At 42.8% G+C, this 16,916-nt stretch overlaps 1 protein-coding gene across 1 annotated transcript in view; it reads right to left on the bottom strand.

Moving 5' to 3' along the window:
- LOC136885355 (nephrin-like) overlaps positions 1-16,916 on the bottom strand; it is a 424,800-nt gene that overhangs the window by 16,013 nt on the left and 391,871 nt on the right. The gene's annotated exons all lie outside the window — the stretch shown is intronic.

Below are 16,916 nucleotides of genomic sequence, written 5' to 3'. Positions count from 1 at the left end.
TCGCCAATAATGAAGACGATATCCTTCTTTGGTGTTAACTGTAGCAATTCTCGTAAGTCTTCATAAAACTGGTCAATATCTTCCTCTTCAGCTTCAGTGGTTGGTGCGTAAATTTGTATGACTGTGATGTTAAAAGGTTGGCCTTGAAAACGTACAGACATCATTCTATCAGTTTTAAAATTGCACCCCATTATAGTGTTACGCACCCTGTTGCTAACTATGAGGGCAACTCCATTTTTCCTTTGGTTTTCATGTCCAGAATAGTATACCATGTACTCATCTGTAGCAAATTCACCAATACCAATCCATCTCACTTCGCTTATTCCCAGTATATCGATGCCCAGTCTCTTCATTTCTCGTTTGACTATATCCAGCTTTCCTTGATACATGGATCTTACATTCCAAGTTCCTTGCAGCATCGCACATTTCTTGAGGCTTCTCTCAACGTAGTTCCCCCCGGAGATCCGACTGGAGAACTTGAAACTCCGGAATATTTTGAATTGAGCAAAGCCATGGGGTTTTCTTGGGAAAATTACAGTGGTGGTTTCCCGTTGCCTTCCACTGTCCTCCACTCCTGTTGGCTCACTGACCCAGTTTCCCTCTGGGGTTGTAAACCCAACCTTCCACTGGGTTGCTCAGCTTAACAGGGGCACCACGCGTAGGTAGGATTTGGAGAATTGAGGTGTGAGAGGCTAAGTGAACTCTAAGTTTACTGTAGTAAATATGATTAAATAAATTGTTTTTAATTACAGGAACGTGTACATTTCTTAATGATGACGTAGTAATAGTGTAGTGCTCCATATTTACTGGTTAATAATAATAATAATAATAATAATAATAATAATAATAATAATAATAATAATAATAATAATAATAATAATTGTACCGGGCGGTACACCTCCACGCCGCTAATTTAAACTTTGCGCCAGTTGAAACTCCTCTGCTGGAGGAAGTCTGAACTTTATCTACTGTGTTAATTTTCAAGTTTCTCAGAAGATGTCACTACCCGGAAATTTTTAAGTTTCTGAACTGGGTCGTTTTTGATGTATTTTTGTTTTACCTGTAGTAAGAAGTGTGAACTTTCTCTTCTAGAGGACACTACTGAAGAACTACAACAGTGCACCCTAGTGCGAAGTGAAAGAACTGTTTTTTGGAGAAAGTTTTATTTCATAAGTTTGTTCTTTGTTAAATTTTCCTTCTGTCATTGTTTAAGTTGGCAATATTTACCCTTTCTTTCCCCTCGTTTTGAAATTAGCCTATCCCGAATTTCTTAAATTAATTTTCGGCCAATCGGGGCCTTCTTCCCCAAACTGCTCTGTAACTGGGTTCTGTAACCAATAAAATTCTTGCGGGAGGGTGTTCTCATTTCCTGAAACGCCTCGAACTTTCCGCGAGGGTATTTAAACTGCTGATTTTCGGGTCTCTGCGCCACTTCAGTACCAACTTTCAAAGTGTAAAGTACGTAGCAGGGGGCGGGAAGCGCCCCTTTCTTCGGGCAGCAGTTCAACAACAAGGTAATGGCCGTTTAATAACTTCTTTTCTTGCTAGCTCAGCAGTTTAACTCTCGGGGCGGGTCCGAAGCGTTTCCACCATGTAACTTTTCCCTAAAATGTAAAGACTCTTAGCATCTATTTTCTTTTAAAGCTACATATTGGGATAGAGAGTGCTTAACCCTCTCGAGCTCCCACTCATATTGTTTTGGGGTGAACTTATTTTTCGTAACCGATTCTTCCTTAACGTAATGTAAATTGTTTCCTTCTAAAGTCACCTCTTTAGTATGGGATTAGCCCTTGCATTAGCGGCCTAGAGCCAGATTAGGTTTTAAACAAAAGGTATTAGGAGTGCAGATCGCCTCCTCTCAAATTGTTATTTTGGAGGTCATGTAATTAACCTTTTTCTCACTTAATAGACCTCAGTAGGTTGGGTATTTTACCCCTGTGTATACGTCCTTAGAGGACAGCTTGAAGGTGAATTTGGTGTGGCCTTTGACAGGCTTAAATTTTGAGAGCAAGTTGCTCTTTCTTGAAAATTTTGTTTTCTGCGCGCCTCAAGGAGGCCTTACTGTGTAATTTGGAGCAAGTGCTCCTGGGCATGAAGGGGGTTTTCTGCCCCTCTGTTGAAACTTGTTTTGGGGTAAAGTTGGGCTAATTGCCCAAGAATTGTGAGTTCGGGGCTCGAAGCCCAAATCTTGTGAATACTGTAATTGTAATTTGTTACCTTGCTACTCTGTACCTGCCATTATTGTTATTTCTTGATTTTGCTAAGAAAATATAACCTTGTTAAATTTTATCTTAACTTTAATTTCGTATTTTGAGGCCCGTTCACCCCCGCACCTTCTTTCACCTCTACCTACCACAAAAACTCGGTAACAAAAATAATAATAATAATAATAATAATAATAATAATAATAATAATAATAATGAATGTTTCGAAGTGGAATATAATGAGCTTCACTCGTAAGAAATCACCTGTCGAGTATTATTATGCTTTCATTGGCGCACATTTAAAAATCTCTTAGGTTTTGGATTTTTCTTAAGATAAATTGTAGGCATTTTGTTTCTGTTGGAACGTTATTCCTACATTAGGTCAGGGTTGGAATATGGTATTTGCTTTACGTCGCACCGACACAGATAGTGTATGGGACCCTCACCAGGATTACTTGATTCAAGAACTGGAAAAAATCCAAAGGAGAACATTTCGATTTGCTCTGGGTGATTTCCGACAAAAGAGTAGCGTTACACTTGGGATGGGAAGACTTGGAAGAAAAGAGACGAGCTGTTCGACTAAGTGGTATGTTCCGAGCTGTCAGCGGAGAGATGGCGTGCAGTGACATTAGTAGACGAATAAAGAGATTTGCCGATTATATTGTTATTTTATATGAGACTACAGAAGATCTGGAGAAATTGGTGAATGGTATGGACGGAATATTGGGTGAGGAGTATAAGATAAAAATAAGTCCAAAATAAAATTAATGGAGTGCAGTCGAACGAAGTCAGGTGTTGTAGGAAATATTGGATTGGGAAATAAAGTTTTAAAGGAAGTAGATGAATATAGTTGCTTGGGTAGTAAAATAACTAACGATGGCAGAAGTAAGGAGGACATAAAATGCAGGCCAAAAGAAGCAAGGAAGAGCTTTCTTAAGAAATGAAATTTGCTAACTTCGGGCATTGACGTAGGAATTAGAAAGACTTTTAGAAGACTTTTGTCTGAAGTGTGACATTGTATGGAGGTGAAACATGGACGATAAGTAGCTCAGAAAAAATAGAAGCTTTTGAAATGTGGTGTTACACAAGAATGACGAGATACTGAATCAAATTGGTACGAGGAGAACGATTCAGTTAAATCTGAAGAGTAGAAGAGATAGAATGATAGGACACGTCTTAAGACGCCCAGAACTAGTTCATTTTATTTTTGAGGGAAGTGTAGGTGGTAAACACGGCAGGGGTAGACCAAGGTATGAATATGACAAGCAAATTAGAGTAGATGTAGGATGCAGCAGCTATTTTGCAATAAAAAGTTTAGCACAGAATAGGGTGCCAAGGAGGGCTGCATCAAGCCGTTCTAGTGACTAATGGCTCGAATAATAATTAAAGACAGATATTATGAGTAGACAGTGGATTTTAAGGCAATAATAGGTTAGAATGCGAACTAATTTGGTTAGTAGCAAGTGGCATGCAGCCCGCTCTTCTATAATGTAGTGAGAGTAACATAAATTCTGGGAGTTCTGATAGGCTTTACCCCAAATGCGGGCATGTCGAGGTCACGAGCTGACCGAGAGTTCGCTTGCATGAGAAACAGCTGTTACGAGTGCTACTCCAGGACGTTATGAGATAGCGCAAGCCTGGAGGGGTGCACGTTAAGCCGCGTATACACTTGAGCATTCGCTCCGAATGAGCATGCGTTTGCCCAGTTTTGCTCAGATGAGTATAGGGCGAACCGAATGGATCCGCATGCCTCAGCCCGATCCGAATGATGTCGGTACCTCAAAGTGAGCACATGCTCTGTTCGTGGTCAGTGCGGACGGTTGATGACGAGTGGGGTAGCCCGAACAGTATGAGCCGACTGCTTCCGCTGTCGCTATGCATATGCGGTCTCGGTAGTGCAAGTAAAGTGAAGGAAGAGTGTGAAATATAATTTCAAGTTGAAATGGAATTGTCCCAGGATAATTCTCTTATCCTTCTGGGGGTACTACCACAAGTATCCCGTTCTGTGGAGCCCCAAGGACGAGTTTATTACAACACCTTCACATAATCCTTTAAGCAGGCTACGATGGCTTGGCACACTTCAGGTATGATTCTGCCAATGACATGTTTCGAAATTTTGAAGAGGTACTCCAAACTCGTGTAAGAGTCTCCTGTAGCTAGAAATCGCAGTTTCACACCTAGGCGCTCCTCGGCAGATATGGCTTTCCTAAATGTTGTGTCTTCTCTTTCAATCGTAGCCCTGATACTAAGCAATATCCATTCAAAATCCTCGGATGAAATTCTCGTAAAATGTTTAACGTCATCTGTTTTATGTCCGATCGTTTGTAACAATTGAGCATTGCATCTCTCTTCATACAGTTTTCTTTGCCACCACCGCTTTCTCCTTTTTGTTTTCAAGGAATGCAATATAACAATATAACAATAACTGGCAACGATCAATTTTCGATTCACCATTGTAGCCTCAGGTCAGGCAAAACACTACACTACACCTAAACACAGACGGTGTTCTCGGTCCGCATGAGGTCCGAACACAGTGGAAACTTGCTCAACAGATTAGCATGTGGGTCGTGCTTGTGCGCTCCCGCATCGGCAACGCATGCTCATTCGGGGTGAATGCTCAAGTGTATACGCGGCTTTACGCGTTCAAAACTACAGAACTCCGTGCAATACATGTACATACAAGGACGTACATAATTTTGTTCAACGCAGATAGGATTAAGAAGAAAATCTCCACATGAAACAATCTTATTCGCAAATTGGCAGGGTCACAACGGGGTTTTCATCCGAACTGGCACTGTGTTTTTCTGCTCCTGAATGTGCTTCCCCAGTCTGGTACAGTTCCTCTTATGGCAGACAGGTAGATACGGCCATCAATGAAACCTGTAGGTTGATTAAAGTTTACCCCGTTAGATCAGCTCTATTACCTGGCTGGAATAGCGCCACCCTTTGTTCGTAGAGAAGTAAGAGGCTAAACTATAGAGTCCGCTCCGCAATGTTAGGTACCACTATGTGGCGCACGCCAAGTGACTGTTCTTTGCTTAATACTTAGGTTTCCACTAGCAGCGCTGAGGTAAGTAGAGGTGAGTACTGCTGCCAGCTGTTGGTTGATGGTTTGATGAGGCCTTTCTTTCTTGCCGTGCGGACAGAAAAGGGTCTCTCGAAGGGAGTGTGGCCCCACTGTTCTCATGACCGAGATGGGCCTGCCTGTGCAAAAATACGTTAAAGCTAATAAATAACCTTTTTTTCTTTCTTGTCCTAAGCCCCGAGATTAGAGGAGGAATTGAGAAAATGTAACATTACCGTCCGACGCCATGACACTTTCAAACTTCGCGGGTCTCTTTAGAACTTTTTCTTTTGCAGTGGTTGGTAACGTCAGCCAATGCCCGTGATCCGTGGCAGAAGCAATGGATAATGGCGTCTGGGCTATAAAAGTACAAATACTTCTAAGGGCGGGTGGGTTGGATCCTGGCTGGCGTAATAAATACACCTCTACTCCAGAATCATTTCTAGGTAAGAATAGCAGCAGTGAAACTCTCATATTACGTAATAATGCTTGCGGAGCGGACTCTATATTTCTATCGATGCCAACACGGAGAGGTTTAGAGTGGAACAGAGCAGCGCCCACCCGCTACATGGACATAGCCCTCCTCAGCAACGGAAGAGCTTCCTGAGGACATCTGAGGTGCTTACGGTCTCGCCAGAGAAGGTAGGACTGGAGCTGAGGAAGAAGAAGACCCCTCACCTCCGCGGATGGATGCCAGCACCTCGACATAATGAAAGTTGGCTGGTGTGGAAGTCCCTGAACAGGCTACGATCAGGAGAAGGATGATCCAGAAGAAATGGGCGTTCAGCACACGTGATACAGGATGTGAATGTGAACAAGAACAAACCACGAACCACTTGCTTCAGTGCCAACATCTTGCACAGAGGATGATATCCTACAAGCCACACCGAGTGCATTGGACAATGCAAAGTACTGGGCATGTGTAATATGATCATACATGTTATGTTTTGAGTACTTCAAGCTGACTTGTACATTAACTGTAAATCTGTATGTTTTCGACTCGAGTATAATATAATAATGGCGGGAAAGTACAGAGCTTACACGCACCTGCCAGAACATTACATTCTAAGAAGCGACTCTACCGACAATGCACCTGTTCATTACGGTAAAACAAACAACTTATGGTGGATTTATACGTGCGTAGATTCGCTGGCACAAGTTCGTTAGCCAGTGCTACTGGCACGCCAAAACAGTTTTACACTTAAGTCTCGCCAGTGTCATTTTGAAGTGGGTTTAGTCAGTAAATGTTATTTGAAGATATCGAGTGAAGATGAACTTATTCGTGACGCCTGCTGAATAGTTACAACACTGTTGGTCAAACCATATCAATATCCACACAGTTTTAAAAGTCCCCTATTTACATTGGTGAGCACAGCGGAGCGAGATTTTTTCCGAACAGCTGAGATTTCAATAGGCTCCGCTGGCTACTATTATTCTCTCGCAGACGCTGGTGCCGCTGCTAGTGCATTATTTACTAACTCTATGGTATACTGGGTGATTACCATCATAGGTGTGACACGGGTGGGTAGGGGAGAGGGGGTTGATGTGTGTTGGGAAATCGAGGTAATGATGTCCCTATAGACTGGATGGAGTTCACAGCAGATTAATCCACCTGGGGTGGGGTTGTCGTCGGCGATGGACACGTCCTTTAGGTGTTGTCTCCCGGATTTTCTTTCATTCATCTGTTCAGATCACCTTTCAATAGGGAATGCCTTACGTGATTGAATTACGGTGTTGAACATCATTGGACAGCGAAGGATGAACGAACGAACGGTATAACAGACCATGAGTAGAAATAAGCTGGATTTATACGATTCTCTCGAAGGAGAAATATAATGTATCGGTAGGAGTGCGAGGGGAGAGAAAACATACTAGAAACAAGTAGAATGAAGATGATAAGCTTCCACGGCTCAGATGGCAGTGCGCCGGTCTTTCACCGCTGGATTCCGCGGTTCATATCCCGGTCACTCCATGTGAGATCTGTGCTGGATAAACCGGAGGTGCGACAGTTTTTTTCTCCTGGTACTCGGGTTTTCCCTGACATCTTTCATTACAGCAACACTCTCCAATATATTTTCATTTCATCATCATCATCTTCTTCTTCTTATTCTTCTTCTTATTCTTCTTGTTAGCATTTATCCCCCTTAATTGCAGGGTCTGCTGTTCTGCACTTCTTTTCCCCCTTGATGCGGTCTTGTGCATCTTCAGGACAGACTTTCACCACATGCATGATGTCCTCCTGCAGAGTGTCGAGCCAGCGCCCTCGTGGTCTGCGGCCCTCAGGACTTAAGTTTAACGCCCTTCTTGCAACTGAACAAACGTTTCTGCATAGCACATGGTCATACCATCGCAAACGATTCTCTCGCATTTTCTCAGGGATTGGGGCCACACTAAATGCCATCCAAGCATCCTCATTTCTGATGTGGCTGAGTCTAGTGAGTCCCATTGGCGAGCGAAGCATCTCCATGACATGCAGCTGTTGTTCGTGTCTCCTTGTGATTGGACAATACTCGGTTCCATACAGTGCCACTGGTCTAATGATGGTTCTATAGATTTTGGATTTCAGACACACTGGCACCCTCCTATCAAAAGGGACTCCTATGACTTGGCGCCACTTCATCCAGGCAGCGTTGATTCTGCTTCGAACATCTGGGAGCGTTTCACCATCCGATTGGATAAGAGACCACAGATATTTAAATTGAGTTGTTTCGAGAATTTCGACGCCATCGATGTTAATTGATCCCATCACTTTGTACCCCCCACTCTAGGTACTCAGTATTCTCAACGTTAAGTCGCAGGACGTATGTGTCCAAGGAGTTCTTACAACGTTGGACTAGTTGTTGCAAATCTTGACGGGATTTACAGGCGACCATAACATAATCAGCATAGAGTAGAGTCCACGGATGTGGTATTAACACTTCTGTGTTGATGGTGTCGAGACAGAAGATGTACAGAAGTGTGGAGATAAAGCCGATCCCTGATGAACGCCAATCTGAATTCAAAATGGTGCAGGCATTCCAGCTGCTCATCAAACAGAGCTGGTGGCATTCCGACACTGATGCTGGATTCATAGAATATATACTTCTGGTACACCATGCAGCCTGAGTACAAGCCAAATAAGATCACGAAGCATCCTGTCAAAAACATCTTCAAGATGCAAGGAAGCGATGTGGAGTGCTTTCTTTTCATTGTGACGTTCTATTAAAAGACGTGTTGCGTCGGTCGTTCATGCTCCTTTCACAAAGCCACATTGATTTGAGGCAATATGAACTAAGTCAGGAAGGCGTGCGTCTGTGTGACAAGGAAGACGAACTGTTCGATAGTCGGATCAGTCTCTGCAAGTAGAAGGGGCAGTCTTCATCAATGATCTTGTTGAATAGGTCTGTCAGGAACGTAGCTGCTTGTGGTCCAAGCATCTTCCGCTGATGGAAGGTCATCCGGTCCAGTTGCCTTTCCGTTTTTCATTTTCTTTCTACTCCAGCAACCGTGTTGGGTGGAGCTGGACCATTTACTGTTGGTATTGGCGGATGTATGAATTCTTCATTGCATACTTTTCAGAAATGTTTCTTCAATTGGTCAAGGATTTGAGTTGGTCTCTGTAGTAGCTTGTGGTGTTCACCTTTTATGTCCAATATCCTCTGTGGAACGGAGACGATTTTTCGCTAGTTGGTAAATATATTTTGCGTCTTCTGGGGTGTTGAGTTTATCATGCAAGTCTTTGTAATGTTCTTTACTTAATTTCATCTGTCAGTGATTAATCAATGCAGCTGGCACAATTCCTATCCTAGCCCTTAGATGGTAAGGTAAGGGTTATTCTGCCCGAAGGCAGGTCCGAACCTCCGCAGAGGTGTTCCTGAGCCGGAGTTTACGTGCGGTAGGGTGGCCAGTTCCTTTCCGCTCCTCCATTCCCTTACCCCCACCAACAGCGCGTGGCAACCCATCCAATTCCTGACCACGCCCAATGTTGCTTAACTACGGAGATCTCACGGAATCCGGTGTTTCAACACGGCTACGGCCGTTGGCAGCCCTTAGATAGGGGCTTCATTATTCTATTCCTGACCCAATCAAATGACTGAAAACAGACTGTGGATTTCCATGAAGAAAAATGACATCAAGACGTGCAGTTGGGTCTGGACCGGGTCCTGATGCCGAAAGTATGAAGAATGCTTCCTTTTTCTTGCTAGTGGCTTTACGTCGCACCGGCACAGACAGGTCTTGTGGCTATGATGGGATAGGAAAGGCCTAGAAGTCGGAAGAAATCGGCCGTGGCCTTAATTAAGGCACAGCCCCAGCATTTGCCTGGTGTGAAAATGCGAAACCACGGAAAACCATCTTCAGTGCTGCCGGCAGTGGGATTAGAACCCACTATCTCCCGGATGCAAGCTCACAGCCGCACGACCAACTCGCCCGGTGTATGAAGAATGTTCCAGAAACATAACTATAGAAGAATAGTGGCAGGCGGTAAGCATAATCTATGTAAAGAAAATAAGAGTTTTGCCTGCGTTGCTCAGAATTTAAAAAATGGTATTTCTGTATCGGTCGTGTCCATAGTAACAAAGAAATGCATTTTTTAATTCTCCGTCATGTCTATGTCTCTACGGGCATCACCGGAAAATGGCTGAAGAGAATTGAATGAAAATCGGTATATAAAGTCGGAGAATGATGTACTACAATCTGGTATATAAATTATTTTATTCTCACTGTGTGAAATGGTAGTTTAGGGGAAGGCCTAAAATTTAATTCTCAAATATGTATGTTATTAATGGTCCTATCGATAAATAAACATAAGTTATATATAATTAAATTTCGAATCATTTATGTCTTATACATTTTTACTCTACCGGCTGTGAACAAAAGGTATTCATAAATTTTGATTTTTGTTAAGTCCATATCGAGGCCGAACCACGAGAAAATGGGTGAACAGAATTTAATGACAATCGTATAACTCTGGGAACAAGGTGCTACTGTCTATGTTTAAAATACATTTTATTGGTAAATTGGTAGTTTAGGGGCAGATGCCTGATTTTTTAAAAATACTTACGTTACTGGTCCTATCGAAAAGTATTACCATAACAAAAGTTATAGAGAAAACAAGTTCCAATCATTACACGGTTTTACCACAGACTACGATAATGGAATAACGAACTTATACTTTTGTTGTTTAGTCCATATCAACGCCAACCATTGTTAACGTGGAATTATTGTTCAATCGTGTTAAACGGCGATGACTCATTGGCTGAATGGTCAGCGTTGAGGCCTTCGTTGCAGAGGGTCCCGCGTTCGGTTCGGGGCCGGGTCGGGAATTTTAATCGCGTCTGATTAATTCTTCTGGCCCGGGGACTGGGTGTTTGTGTTTGTCCTAACACTTTCCTCTTCATATTCAGACAATGCACCACACTACCAACCATCACAGAAACACACAATAGTGATTACATCCCTCCACACAGGGTTGGCGTCAGGAAGGGCATCCGGCCGTAAAACAGGGCCAAATCCACATATGTGTGACACAGTTCACACCCGCGACCCCACTGGTGTGTTAAACGGCGATTGTTTTTGTCACTGTTGCCTTCAGGTGTAAAACTGCGTGGTCATCGTTCCATATCGCAAAGGAAACTTCTGATCATAACAATGAGAAAAGATCGTAAAAGAAGGATCGCTTGAAGAGTAAGAGAAGGGGAAGTCATGGAAGAAGGAAGGACTCCCTTTATATTAGATGCCCCAATATCACAAAGACAGAAGACAACTAAATGTGAAGGCCTCATTATCATCATCAGTCGGTTTACTCATTGCAGACCGTCGTGACCTCATTTCTTCACTTCATTAGTAACTGCATCCTTAACGAGATTTTTCCATCCTGAGCGGTCTTCAGCTTTTCTTAAGATTGTGAAGAGGTAAACCGGTGATTTTCTTTGCTTCGTCTAACAGTAGTAGGGCTATGAGAGTTCCAAATCCTTAGTCAGCACTTTTCCTGCAGCGTCAGCACCCGAGGTCATTGACCTCGGGTGACGTGCTATTGTTTGTAAACAAGCACGTGGAATTCAAATTTCGCGCGCCCACGTGCATAAGGTGGCATCCATGAGGTTTAGCTCCGTCAAGATGGCAGCGCTGAGGTTAGCGATGCTCTGTTGTTTAAAGATGGCAGTTGTCAAAAAAGCACGTGGAATTCAAATTTCGCGCGCCCATGTGCATAAGGTGGCAGCCATGAGGTTTAGCCCCGTCAAGATGGCAGCACTGAGGTTAGCGATGCTCTGTTGTTTAAAGATGGCAGCTGTCAGCTTAACAGCTGTCGAAAAAGCACGTGGCCTAGCACGTGGTCGTGACGTCACCCGGGGTCAATGATCTCGGGTGCTGACGCTGCAGAAAAAAGTGCTGACTTAGGATTTGGAACTCTTATAGCCCTACTACTTCTAACCCTCCACTTGGTGTTCTGACTTTGGTCTCTTGCCTGCAATTTTGCCTTGCCGAATGGTCTTTAGTCCGCCTCTGTGGTGTAGTGGTTAGTGTGATTAGCTGCGACCCCCGAAGGCCCGGGTTCAATTCCCGGCTCTACCACGAAATTTGAAATGTGGTGCGAGGGCTGGAACGGGATCTACTCAGCCTCGGGAGGTCAAATGAGGAGAGGTCGGTTCGATTCCCACCTCAGCCATCATGGAAGTGGTTTGCCGTGGTGTCCCACTTCTCCTCCAGGCGAATGCCGGGATGGTACCTAACTTAAGGTCACGGCCGCTTCCTTCCCTCGTCCTTGTCTATCCCTTCCAATCTATCCATTCCCTACCCAAGCCCCTGTTAAGCAAAGCAGGTGAGGCCGCCTGGGCGAAGTTCTGGTCATTCTCCCCAGTTGTATCCCTCGACCCAATGTCTGACGCTCCAGAACACTGCCCTTGAGGCTGTAGAGGTGGGATCCCTCGCTGAGTCCGAGGGAAAAGCCAAGCCTGGAGGGTAAACATATTAAGTAAGTAAGAATGGTCTTTTCTAAACTGTCTCCTTCTCTCCTCATGTGAAGGCCTACAATACCGAAAACTCATAAAACTGATCAACAATAACATAACATTGATCACTGTTGTGATGTGCTTTGTCCCTTCTGCTGACACTCATCTCCAATAGATGGGATTACTGCTGCGTCTCGAGTAACACAGCCTGCCTAAATACTGGCGGAAAGTAGCTTGATTGACCCGTCACCGACTGTGTTATGAAGTGTTGCGTCATCCCGTCTGTGAACTGACGATCCCGTAATAGCACGTATTTAGGAAATATACTGGAACAGAAGATGTTATTTATTTCTGTAGCAAGGGAGCCTCAGCTATAATGGTGTCTTGATATCGTAAAGTGACGGAGATATTAGCAGAAAACATTCATAAAAAGTGCTCTCTCTTAATGGATGCGAGGAGAAGGAGAAAGTGGTTACATTTATATTTTACTTCCTGGCTGACAGTGTCGCAGCACTTAATGAGACAGAATTAAGAATTATAAAACCCTCTTTCTTTTCAACCATCTTCTGAGAGATGTTGACAGCGATGCTTGGTAGTAATGGTGTTGGGAGGTTTCTTCACTAGCACATGCGTTGCATCTTGAGTGTCCCTATTGCAGGGACATGCAGAATTGAGTGCAATAGAAATGTAAATAAATATGGGGAGGAAACGTATCTGCTTGATATGCTTGGGGTCCCATTGGAGCAGTCTTTTTTTTCTTCTTTATCTGTTTATCCTCCAGGGTCAGTTTTTCCCTCGGACTCAGGGAGGGATCGCACCTCTACCCCCTCAAGGGCAGGGTCCTGGAGCTTCAGACTAAGGGACGCGGGATATAACTGGAAGGATGACCAGTACCTCGCCCAGGCGGCCTCACCTTGTTTTGCGGGGGGAATGGGAAGATTGCAACGGATAGATAAGGAAGAGGGAAGGAAGCGGCCGTGGCCTTAAGTTAGTTACCATCACGGCATTTGCCTGCAGGAGAAGTGGGAAACCACGGAAAACCACTTCCAGGATTACTGAGGTGGGAATCGAAACTACTTCTACTCAGTTGACCTCCGGAGGCTGAGTGCGCCCCATTCCAGCCCTCGTATCACCTTTCAAATTTCGTCGCAGATCCGGGAATTGGGGGTGGCAACAATCACACTAACCACTATACTACAGAGGTGGACTAGAGCAGTCATTTCTTCACTTAAACCTGAACCTACCCTAGATATTTGAAGGGTTTCTGGCAAAAACAACCAATGTCAAAGTATGAAATGTTCAAGAGAAACAATACTCTCTAAATGTGGTTCTGTATTACAATGAAACCAGGAAAAATGTTTGTTCATAAGCAAGAAACAGTTTGTTGACTTACATTCCTCCTCAACGGATACATAGAAAGAAAGATTTTCAGACGCTTTTAGTGTTTGCGTAGAATGCACAGCCTATATCGCAGAGAGTGTTTAACTTACGATTATATTTGATGTCTCAATTGACAGATAAAAGCGGAGGCTAGCTGTTGCAATAAATAAATAAATAAATAAATATTAAACGTAGTTTTCATGAAACAGCGTTTCAGAGTAAGGATCAATTTATGCTAAATATATGGCGGCACACGCAAACACTGTTATAAGATGGCGCTGAGTTGGAGGTTAGCTGTCGTTGTGAATACATCGTGTTCAGTTGTATAGAGTAAACATTTAATAATGGAAGATAAATATTTGATTAGGATTCGGCAAAAATGTGCAAAAGAAAGAGTTGAAACGAGAAACAGTAATGGCATGGAAAGAGCGTAGGCTAGTAGGCGTTACCATGAGAAAATGAATCAGCGAAAACAATTTACAATAAGTAACTAGGTACTCTAAACTAAATGAAGGTGCAATAGTGCCAGCCATCTTGGCTGAATGGTCAGCGTACTGGTCTTCGGTTCAGAGGGTCCCGGGTTCAATTCCCGGCAGGGTCGGGGATTCTAACCTTCGTTGGTTAATTCCAGTGGTCCTGGGCCTGGGTGTTTGTGCTGTCCCCAACATTCCTGCAACTCACACACCGCACATAACACTATCCTCCACCACAATAACACGCAATTATCTACACATCGTACATACCGCCCACCCTAATCGAAGAGTCTGTCTTACAAGGGCTGCACTCGCTTAGAAATACGCACACGAAATTATTATACCACCAACATTTTGATATTAAAAGGTTAAAATTTCCTCTTAAAAAATAAAAGATATTCTGACATTGGTTGTTTTTACCTTAAATTGTCGCGAAAAACCATAATATACCTGGCATTCATTCTTATTTCAGCAGAATTTGTTTTTAAATATGTTTTGCTTGTTGTTACATAACAAATCAGTTATTTTTTCAGAAGAGAAGATAATTATTTTTGAAGTTTATTTCATGACATACACTACTTGAATCAATTGCATATGCAGTGTAGGCTACATATGAGTTTATGTATTAAAAACAAACTAGTTGATAACCGATGTGCGCTGCTATACCTCAATAAATAAAAAGTGTTTTTTAATTAATTCTAGTTTATGCAATTGTTATTAACAATTTTCTTCCTTATTTTTGGTTGTTTTGTCATTACATTTTCTAATTACATTTACTTGTAATTTCACTTAATAAACAAAGAAATAATTACTGTAAATCTATTTTTTAGATTCTTATGTCTATTAATTTGATCAAACTATTTCCATTTGCTTACATAAATGGCAATTTATTTACATGATGCATGATGTTCATTGTAACGCAAGTGGATACATGCCATTCTTTGTTTCTCCATCTGGTGACAAAATGAACACATTACTCGGCACTGAGTTGCCTAGTTACATGAACTTCCTAACAAGAAACGTACTTCTTAAAACATGGCGGCGTGTCCCATCCTCCTATATACAGACACGGTCATGAATCTCCTAACAAGAAAGGTACTTTATAAAACATGGCGGCGTGTTCCCATCCCCCTATATACAGGCACGGTCATGAATCTCCTAACAAGAAAGGTACTTCATAAAACATGGTGGCTTGTTCCCATCCCCCTATATACAGGCACGGTCGTGAATCTCCTAACAAGAAAGGTACTTCATAAAACATGGCGGCGTGTTCCCATCCCCCTATATACAGGCACGGTCACGAATCTCATCACAAGAAAGGTACTTCATAAAACATGGCGCTGTTCCCATCCTCCTATATACAGGCACGGTCATGAATCTCCTAACAAGAAAGGTACTTCATAAATCATGGCGGCGTGTTCCCATCCTCCTACATACAGCATTTCTTACCGCACTATCATAATACAAAATGATACAAGAGAGTCTTAAAGCATCAATGATCAGCTGGATGATACCCATCTTATTCTTCTCCTTTTACGAGTGCTGAACTCAATCAAGCAATTCGATCTTTTAAATCCGGAAAAGCAGCAAGTTTCGCGAAAATCCGTGCATTAAGTAAAAATATCTCTTTATATCCAGACTGTCCCCTTAACAATGCATCACTACTTTATAAGAAAGTGAAAAGTGAGAAATAGAAGAAGTTAAATAATAATAAAAATAACCAAGAAAGACTGAGAGAAAAAATGAAAGAAAGAAAATTATATAATTAATGGATAAAGTAACCTATAAAAAACAACTGGAAATAGAATTGAGGGGAGAACTTAGAATGAGTTATAAACTTTTGTATTTCCATCTCAACCCTGCCATTGAGAGGCCGAGGAGAAAATAGCTAATGTTTACTTGATGTTACAGTGTCTGTGATCTACCGGCCCTCCGCCGCGTTCACAAGACTTTTCGTTTGTTTTCAGTCTGGGCTCGAGGTTAGAGGAATATTTTACATTAGACAGACGAGGGATAGTATTTATCTTTAATTTTCTGCCGCTCAATAACTTCCCTCTCAAGCTTCCCTGAGTTAGGAAATAAAACGAATTCATCTGTTTTAGAATCTCACGGACTTCTTACAGGAACTCTGCATCTTCTACATCTTTCCTCGGCTTTCAATAAGGTAATTCCAAATTCTTCCCTTGTGGGTGAATGTGGTAGAATACATTCACGGTATCCTCTGCCTGTCGTAAGAGGCGACTAAAAGGTGCTCCATGGGCTATTGCCTTGGGAGCATGCATTGATGACCATGGGGAACCTAGCTGAGTCTGTGAAAATCACATTATCACAGATATGTCTTTCAAATTGATAACGATTATTTCCCATAATTTCACAACGTTAGGAACAGAGTCTTCTATATGTATCTCGGTCATGGCCTTCCATCAATACTTCACATCACAGCCTGCAAGTTCACATCAGTACTCTAACGCGCCTCTTTGATACTATGACTCTCAGTTATGGCCATCATTCAATACTTCACATCACAGCCTGCCCGGCTGCTAGGAAACATCGCGTCACACATTTCATATTACCCCAATGCATAAGGTATTTATATCAAAAGTATTCATTAGAATGTCCGGCCCCGCGGTGTAGGGGGCAACGCGTCCGCCTGTCACCCGCCGGCCTCGGGTTCGATTTCCGGCCGGGTCAGGGTTTTTAATTGTAATGATTAATATTCCTGGCCTGGGGACTGGGTATTTGTGACGTCCTTAATCTTCCTTTCCTCATAAACAACATTCCACACTGCCGCCATTCCAATTACACGCAGGTTCATACAATATGGTGCCAGTAGGGGCAGAAGATCCACATGGGTCGACGCCCCGAA

The sequence above is a fragment of the Anabrus simplex genome, chromosome 14, assembly GCF_040414725.1.
Source record: "Anabrus simplex isolate iqAnaSimp1 chromosome 14, ASM4041472v1, whole genome shotgun sequence".
Classification (NCBI taxonomy): Eukaryota; Metazoa; Arthropoda; class Insecta; order Orthoptera; family Tettigoniidae; genus Anabrus; species Anabrus simplex.
This window is presented reverse-complemented; position numbering and strand designations above follow the sequence as displayed.